Here is a 7602-nt window from a genome sequence, read left to right on the forward strand (position 1 = left end):
TACTCATCAAATCACAAGTACAATGCATTTCTGTGTTAACCTTCAATTTGTAAATGATCATTTGTATTCGAAGACTCAGAACACTGCACAGAGAAAAGAGGGTGCAATTTTCAAAGAAAGGCCGAGTCTTGTGAACAAAGGAGAACAAAATAAAATAAGCAAAGCATTTTAGGGAAAGAATTAGTGCTTTAGGAGCTCCTGGCTAGCGTGTGACTCTCTCCTTCTAATAGGTAAACCAAGCCTAATGAGGCAGTGTTTGTGGTACTGGACAAATACAACTGTTTTCTCCCCATAGGAAAAAAATATTTACAGCTTTGGTTTAATTTGGCATTAGGAAAGTTTAGCATGTTCGTTTGCTTGTTTTGGAAGAAAAAAAATGTTCATTATCTCAAAAGTGCAGATGTTTTACCTTGAATTTTGTGGTTTGGTAAGGATCTTAGTTTGTGAGAGCTCAGCTGTTTCTGATCTAATACAAAACCTTATCACTGATTTCTTTTACATAATTCTGGGTCAGCGTCAGCACCATTGTCCAATAATAAAACACGCTTTAGTCCATTTATCTTTTGACCAGTTTTCTTACATCATTTCAGATGTATATTACAATCTAACAGCTCCCAGTTATTAAAAAAAAAACCTAGTTCATAAACATGAACCATAGATACAAACCACAGATAAATCTTTGCAGACCGTTATTTCTTCATAAAAGATAATGAAACAATATCAAGACAGAAATTCAAAACATTTCTCCAAAATCACAAAGAAGAAAAAGTTTCCATGTACAGATAAATAAATGAACCCGTGAGATTTTCACAGTGATCATGCACACCTTTCTTAGGAAAATTCTGTCCATTTTTCTCTTTCCAAGTACAAACAGACTTTTCTCTGCCAGGAAGTGTCTTTTTAAAAATAAGGATGTGACCCGCCACGAAAAGGAACAAGTGGCTGGTCACCCGGGAACTCTTCATTGCTAACTGATGACAGTGATGATGTTGTGAGAAGCTTCCAGAAGGACCCAGTGGGAACCGTTAGCATGGAAGTGCTGGAGAAATCCAAAACTCACCCTATCAGTGTTTCAGCAGGACTTTCAAGTCTTCAAATGTAGGAAGAAGAAAGAAGGGTCAACAGCCAGGACACAGGTAAAGGTTAGTTTTTAATCCCCAGTGCCCATGTTCATTCATGGCCCCTAGAGGAGATTCTCAGACCTGGCCTCAGCATACTGGCCTTGCCCCTCTGAGAGGGGTTAGCACTATCCCAAAGGACAAACTCTGTAGAAGACAGACAAGAAATGAGGGCAAATTTTTATTACTCCCACCATGCTGCCTTCTGAAGACCCTGTCCTCAGGGTTAGGCACACCAGCCCACTGTTCCCAGGCAAAGAGGTGACAGTTGCTGACCTGTACGAAAGGTTGGGGCACTGGGGGAGGAATGGGGGAGTGGGGCTTACTTAATGAGGAGAAAAAGAAAAGTGTAATTCAAGGAGCAGTGGTTGATTACTCTGCTATTGTAGGGATCGATCTTCCATAACAAACACATGAAACATTAACAGAACAAAATGATTGCAAAGTCATCTTAAGACAAGGTCTATGCATGAACTAAATTAGGGGCTGTGGATAAAATCAGACAATGCTTGGATTAACTTCGTCCTTTCCTTTGCATTCAGATTCTGCTCAGGATGTTCTATAGGAAAGATCACGAGGTGCGTAGCTTGGGGCCAATATTTCCCAAGTAGAGCAAAGATGCTTCACTGGACTCCAGTGTTCAGGGAGATCTGCCTTTACTAGATGTTGTGAGTGGCTTTGTACAATAAGCTGGTTTCTTGTGTCAGACGAGTTCTCTTTCAAGCTGGCTGAGAGTTTATTTTCTACTCTGTATGAAAATTCTACAGAGAACCTAATAGCACAGAATGGAGTCCAGAAATCATTTGTAATACTCAACCACAACACGGATTTTATTTTATGCCTCCTTCTAAATAAGTCTTTTCTAAATATATTTTAGAGGGCTGACGGCACATAAAAGGGAGCTATTAAGGAGAACCACAGGGTGTCCGTGATGGGAAGGGCTGATTATCACTGACAGCCTCCAACTTTGGAATTCATGGAAAGGCAAACCACAAATATTTCAGAGAGACTAGCAAGCAGATAAATTTTATGCCACATTGCCCTTCTCCCTTCTTCTCCTCTTCCCTCTCCCCTGCCTTCCCAATTTCTTCTCAAATGGTACATCTGGGTGAGGTGTTCTGGGAAGCCTTCTTGTGTCAACACAATCAACATGATACAGACACATCAGCATCTTTTTAAAAGGTAAGCTTGCTCAGTCCAGAGCAGCCTTCTAATTAGAAAGTGCTATATTTATTTATACCCTCCTTTGCACGGCATTAGGAGGCATTATTCTGCAGTAGGATACTCTGAGAAAAACTCCGTGCTTTCCAAACACTAGATTTCAGGGAGGTCCTCGGCAAAACTGTGAAGCGAATTTGAATCTTTTCCTTCATTCAGGTTTCAGTCTGTGACCTTGCACCCAGATCCCATGAATAGAACATTGTCCTCACAGGGCAGAGGCTCAATAACTGGACATTTTCTGGGTCCCTGAATTTGTACAATGAGATATCAACTCCAATCTGTGAGCACAATGCTCCAGTGGCTGCAAGAAATGGCAGCAATATTGATGTCTTTCAATGTAGATCACATCATTCACCCTGCAGAGCTCAATAAAATGATACTGTAGTTAACAAGTTTTATAACACAAAGTTACTTTAAAACATGGAACTAATCAGAGGGAAGCCTGTGTGTGCATGTCACTGCCACGTTTAATTGTCAATAAATAAACAAAGATTTGCTTCACCTATTGTCATGTATATCCAGTAAGTCATTAATCTAAACTAATGAAGCTTAAGATATATGACAGACAGTTTTTATGGAGCGCCTCCTTAATGATATGTTTGCTTTTCATTTCAATGCCAAGAGCCCATTATCAAGAAAGCAGCACATTATGGTCCAAACGCATTGAAATCTACAGCACTACCCTTTGTTCTGAGTTCACAATAAGCCGCGCTTACACTTACATATTCATGTACTCTCGGAGATGAAAAGCGTTAGTTAGAAATGGATAAAGGAGGCGGGGGGGGGGGGGCATGCGTCTCATGCTCCTGTTCTGCTGTGGGGTTCCCCCCCTCTGGATTTTTAAGCTCACCTGGAAAGAAAAAGGAAACTAAACCCAGTCCAATTCATGCACACAACCATTTTGAAAAACGTGTGAGTGAATTTGTATCATAAACACAATGAGTCCTAATCACTAAGGAGCACAAACCAGGGAAGCCAAGCTGCAACCGAGTAGCCGCCAGATAATAAAAGCAAGGCTTCTACAATTATTTCAATGTTTGCATTAGTCCTAAAGCTTTGATGGTTTCCAAAGATAAAGCAATTATTTCTTATTCTGCTTGCAGTGCGGAGGAGAATAACGTGGACAAGTTCACACCTGTCAAACAATAATGGTCCCAATACCTGGTAACACGACAAATGCGAAAGAGTTGATCCTTTGGGCCAACGCCACCCAGAGACGGTTGTAGGCTCCAAAGGCCAAGTGAAAGATTCAGTCACGTTGCAGTTGGTTTACATAAATCTGGAGAATTGTGCCTTAAAGGAGACTAGATTCCAGGAGGACACAATATATCTGTGTGTAGGAAAGGACAAAGGACTATTACTACGTATGACCAGGAATCTAGACTACCTTGTTTCTCAGTGCATTTCCAGCACCTTCCATAGTCCCTGGCTCAGGGAGGGTACTTTGTGAACATTTACTTAGTTATGTAAGTGAGAGGAAGAGAAAGGAAGAGAAAGATTTTTGAAAACTTCCCTGGAAACACCTTCTTCTCTTCCATTCCATTCTGTCATTTTCTCTAGTAAAAGCAGGAAGGCCTCCACTGTCAAGTGCTTTCTCTCCTCTGTCTTTGGGGTCTTGCAAGAAGGGCCTTTATGAAATCATACTTCGGGGCGCCTGGGTGGCTCAGTCGGTTGAGCGTCTGACTTCGGCTCAGGTCATGATCTCACGGCTCGTGAGTTTGAGCCCCACGTCGGGCTCTGTGCTGACGGCTCAGAGCCTGGAGCCTGCTTCATATTCTGGGTCTCCCTCTCTCTCTCTCTGCCCTCTCCCGCTCATGCTGTCTCTCTCTGTCTCTCAAAAATAAATAAAATAAACATTAAAAAATTTTTTTAATTTAAAAAATTTTTAAAAATTAAAAAAAGGAAATTATAGTTCATCCCTTCTTGAATGTTCTACTTGCTCAAACCAAAACAGAATTCAATCCATTCCTTCTGGGGATACTCACAGAGCATCCATGAGCCCGACTGGTATGCAGACCCTCATGGAGCTCACAGACACAAACTTAGACCATTAGACAATTTTGTAAGCAGCCTTTTTGGATGTGTTCTAAGTGCCACAAAGTTCTAAGTGCCACAGGGGCACAAAGGAGTTTGATTGTGAGTGGGGAGTTCAGGGAAGGTTTCTCAGGACACATGTCTTATGAACTAGGCCCTGGAGGGTGGCTCAGCACTTGACAGGCAGACAAGTGAGTGTTCCATGAAGAAGGGTAGGACGAACAAACCAACAGAGCATGATAAAGCACTGAGTGTTCAAGAATCAGCAAGTGGTCCAGTGTCCTAAACACTGCACACCATGAAATGAGACAGAAAAAGGTAATCTGGAACAGATTCTGATAAATGGTCTTAATCATAAGACAGCTACTATTCCTTTAGCATTTATTATTCTAAGCACATAGGCATTTACTTTCATAATAAACCTCATTTTTGAGTGGGGCTTCCAGAGTAAATGACTCGTCCAAAGTCATGGATGTATGTACGTACTTGAACTCAATCAGGTCCATGACTATCTAAGTCCAAAGCCCAGGCTCTTCATCATCACTTTTTTTTTAAACAAATGCCAGGACAGAGTAACCTGAACATTTGTAAGCCCTTTTAATGTAGGGCCTTTTCACAACACTTCTATGGATTTCTACAGACCTTCTCAGCCCTATATGTAGAAAAAGAGAATTCTGAGGAAGGAGGTAAAAACTAAGGAAGGAGGTAAAAACTAAGGAAGAGTTCATTATTACACCCATGGGTTTTTATGAAGAGGGTTAAAATAGCAGGTGACTGCGTTGGCTATTTAGGGACAAGCTTGGTTTTAGGGAAGTGCTATTTCCTTGTTGCTTCCAGAACAGTCATGTATCTCCTAAGGTGCTCAAGGCCACATCAGGTGCTCTGTATGGAAACTAGGGTCCTGAGACTGGAAATAATAACAAAAAGAAATAAATATTAAAAAACCACTGATACTTTTGAAACGAGTGGCGGGGAAGTGCTGTGTGGGAGTTCTCCCTGTCTCTGTCTGCCAGGTGGAGCCTGCTCCTTCGCTCCACCGTCTATAGGCCTGCCCTTGGCACTGCAGCTGCCCCCAGAAGTGCCGAAGTCATGGCCAAGTTCTCATTTGGCTTCAACACCATTTTACATCAGCATGCCATATAACCATCTGAAACCTTTACTAGAGTGCAGAAATATGGACTCGCCTTGCTTGTAACCACTGATTCTGAGCTCATAAAATACCTAGAGGCACCACAGTGGCTCAGGTGGTTGAGCATCTGACTTCCGCTCAGGTCATGATCTCACAACTCTTGAGTTCGAGCCCCACGTCGGGCTCTGTGCTGACAGCTCAGAGCCTGGAGCCTGCTTCGGATTCTGTGTCTCCCTCTCTCTCTGCCCCCTCCTGCTCATTTTCTTTCTCTCTCAGAGTAAATAAACCTTAAAAAAAAAAAAAAAAAGACCTAAATAATGGGGTGGGACAACCAAAAGATTGGTTACATAAGGGTTCAGTTCAGAAGCTGGAGACAGTCATCTCGAATGTTGAAAGTGGCGAGGTCCTTGAAAGGTGGCAATTGATATTGAGTGCGACAAGACAGCAAAAGATGACAGTGCACCCAGAGAAAAGTCTCCAAAACTTATCCAAGATGAAATCCGTTCCGTGATCAGACGGATCACAGCTACAGTGACATTCCTGCCACTGTTGGAAGTTTCCTGTTCCACTGATTTGTAAAGGATATGGTTGTACCTGGAAAATGGAAAGGGTTGGGACCACAGTTCATTACGAATTCTGAGGAGGTCTGTCTTCATTCATCTGCCACCACGATCCACAAAGAAAGTAGCATGGTGGCCTACAAAATTCTTGTCCATGACTGAGGATAAGATAAGGACAATGATGTACTGGTAATTCTCACATGTGATTTTCCTGAAACCAAGTCAACCAGAGTTGATACATTTTGTTTCATTGGCTAATTTTTAGATTGGGGGTGGGGGTGGGGGCAACGTAACACTAGACTTCCATTGAACTGTACGTAATTGTTCCATTTTTGGGTACCTGTATGAGTTTATACAGGGTTGACATAAATTATTGCACACTGTTCAGAAGGGAACTAACAGATTACCCCAGCATTGTTATGTCAATTCCTTTAAGGTGGTAACTGTAGATGGAAAGCTGTTGCTATAAAGCTAAATACCTTCTTAAATCAGCCCTTTTGGTCAAGCATCTTGACTCAGAATATAGGTGGGGAGATATTTAAATATAAAATACAACAAAAGAAGTCTGAATATTCAGAGTCTTTGGTTAGATCCTGAAGTTATCTAATGAGAACCCATAAGTAATGAACTGCTGCTTCTATTAGGTCCTAGCCATTTATTTCATTTGTCTAGTTTCCATACTGAAAACATTTTAAATTACTTGATTTTAATTTATGTTAACTTGAATCTACAAAGCTATGGATATTTCTATATATACCCATATATATAGATAGATATAAATTCTGTATCTATATCGGTATCTAATTCTATGTCTACATCCTATATCACAGGATATAAGTTCCTGTGATACAGAACTCTCAGAAATGTTTTTTTAATTAAAGTTTTATAAAATCAAGCTTAAAAAAAAATAACCCTGATGACCACCAGCCCCTCTATCTTGGACTGTGCCACAGGCATCCTAGACAGAAAGAAGCCATTTGATTCTTTAATTTTTTTTTTAATGTTTATTTTTGAGAGAGAGAGAGAGAGCAGGGAAGGGGCAGAGAGAGAAGGAGACACAGAATCCAAAGCAGGCTCCAGGCTCTGAGCTGTCAGCACAGAGCCTGACGCGGGACTTAAACCCACGAACCGCGAGATCATGACCCAAGCTGAAGTTGGAGGTTTAACCAACCCAGGTGCCCCAGGAAGCCATCTGATTCTTTAGAGTTCTGGAAAAAGTACCCTACATGCTCTTTTCATCATTTAGTTCAGGACCTCTCAAACTTTGTGACCAAGGTGGTATTCCTAATGGGTAAGCCTCAATAATATAAATTAAACGTATTATCCAAGCAAGCTTAAAGAAAGGGATTTCTGGTTAATAAAGCATTGTGTTTGGTAAACAGTTTCTGGGCATGAAGAAAATGAGTTGGAATTACTAAAGCAGTTATATTAAAATCCTCTAGAACAGGCTTTCTCAACTTGACCACTATTAACATTTTAAACTAAATTATTCTGTTTTAGGGGCTGTCTTGTGCATTGTAGGATGTTAAGCAGCCTCCTT

At 41.1% G+C, this 7602-nt stretch overlaps 1 pseudogene; it reads left to right on the plus strand.

Moving 5' to 3' along the window:
* The first annotated feature begins 1313 nt into the window (after positions 1-1313).
* Positions 1314-7087, plus strand: LOC101083235 (annotated as a pseudogene).
* The last annotated feature ends 515 nt before the right edge of the window (positions 7088-7602 follow it).

This window comes from Felis catus, chromosome F2 (assembly GCF_018350175.1).
Source record: "Felis catus isolate Fca126 chromosome F2, F.catus_Fca126_mat1.0, whole genome shotgun sequence".
Lineage (NCBI taxonomy): Eukaryota > Metazoa > Chordata > Mammalia > Carnivora > Felidae > Felis > Felis catus.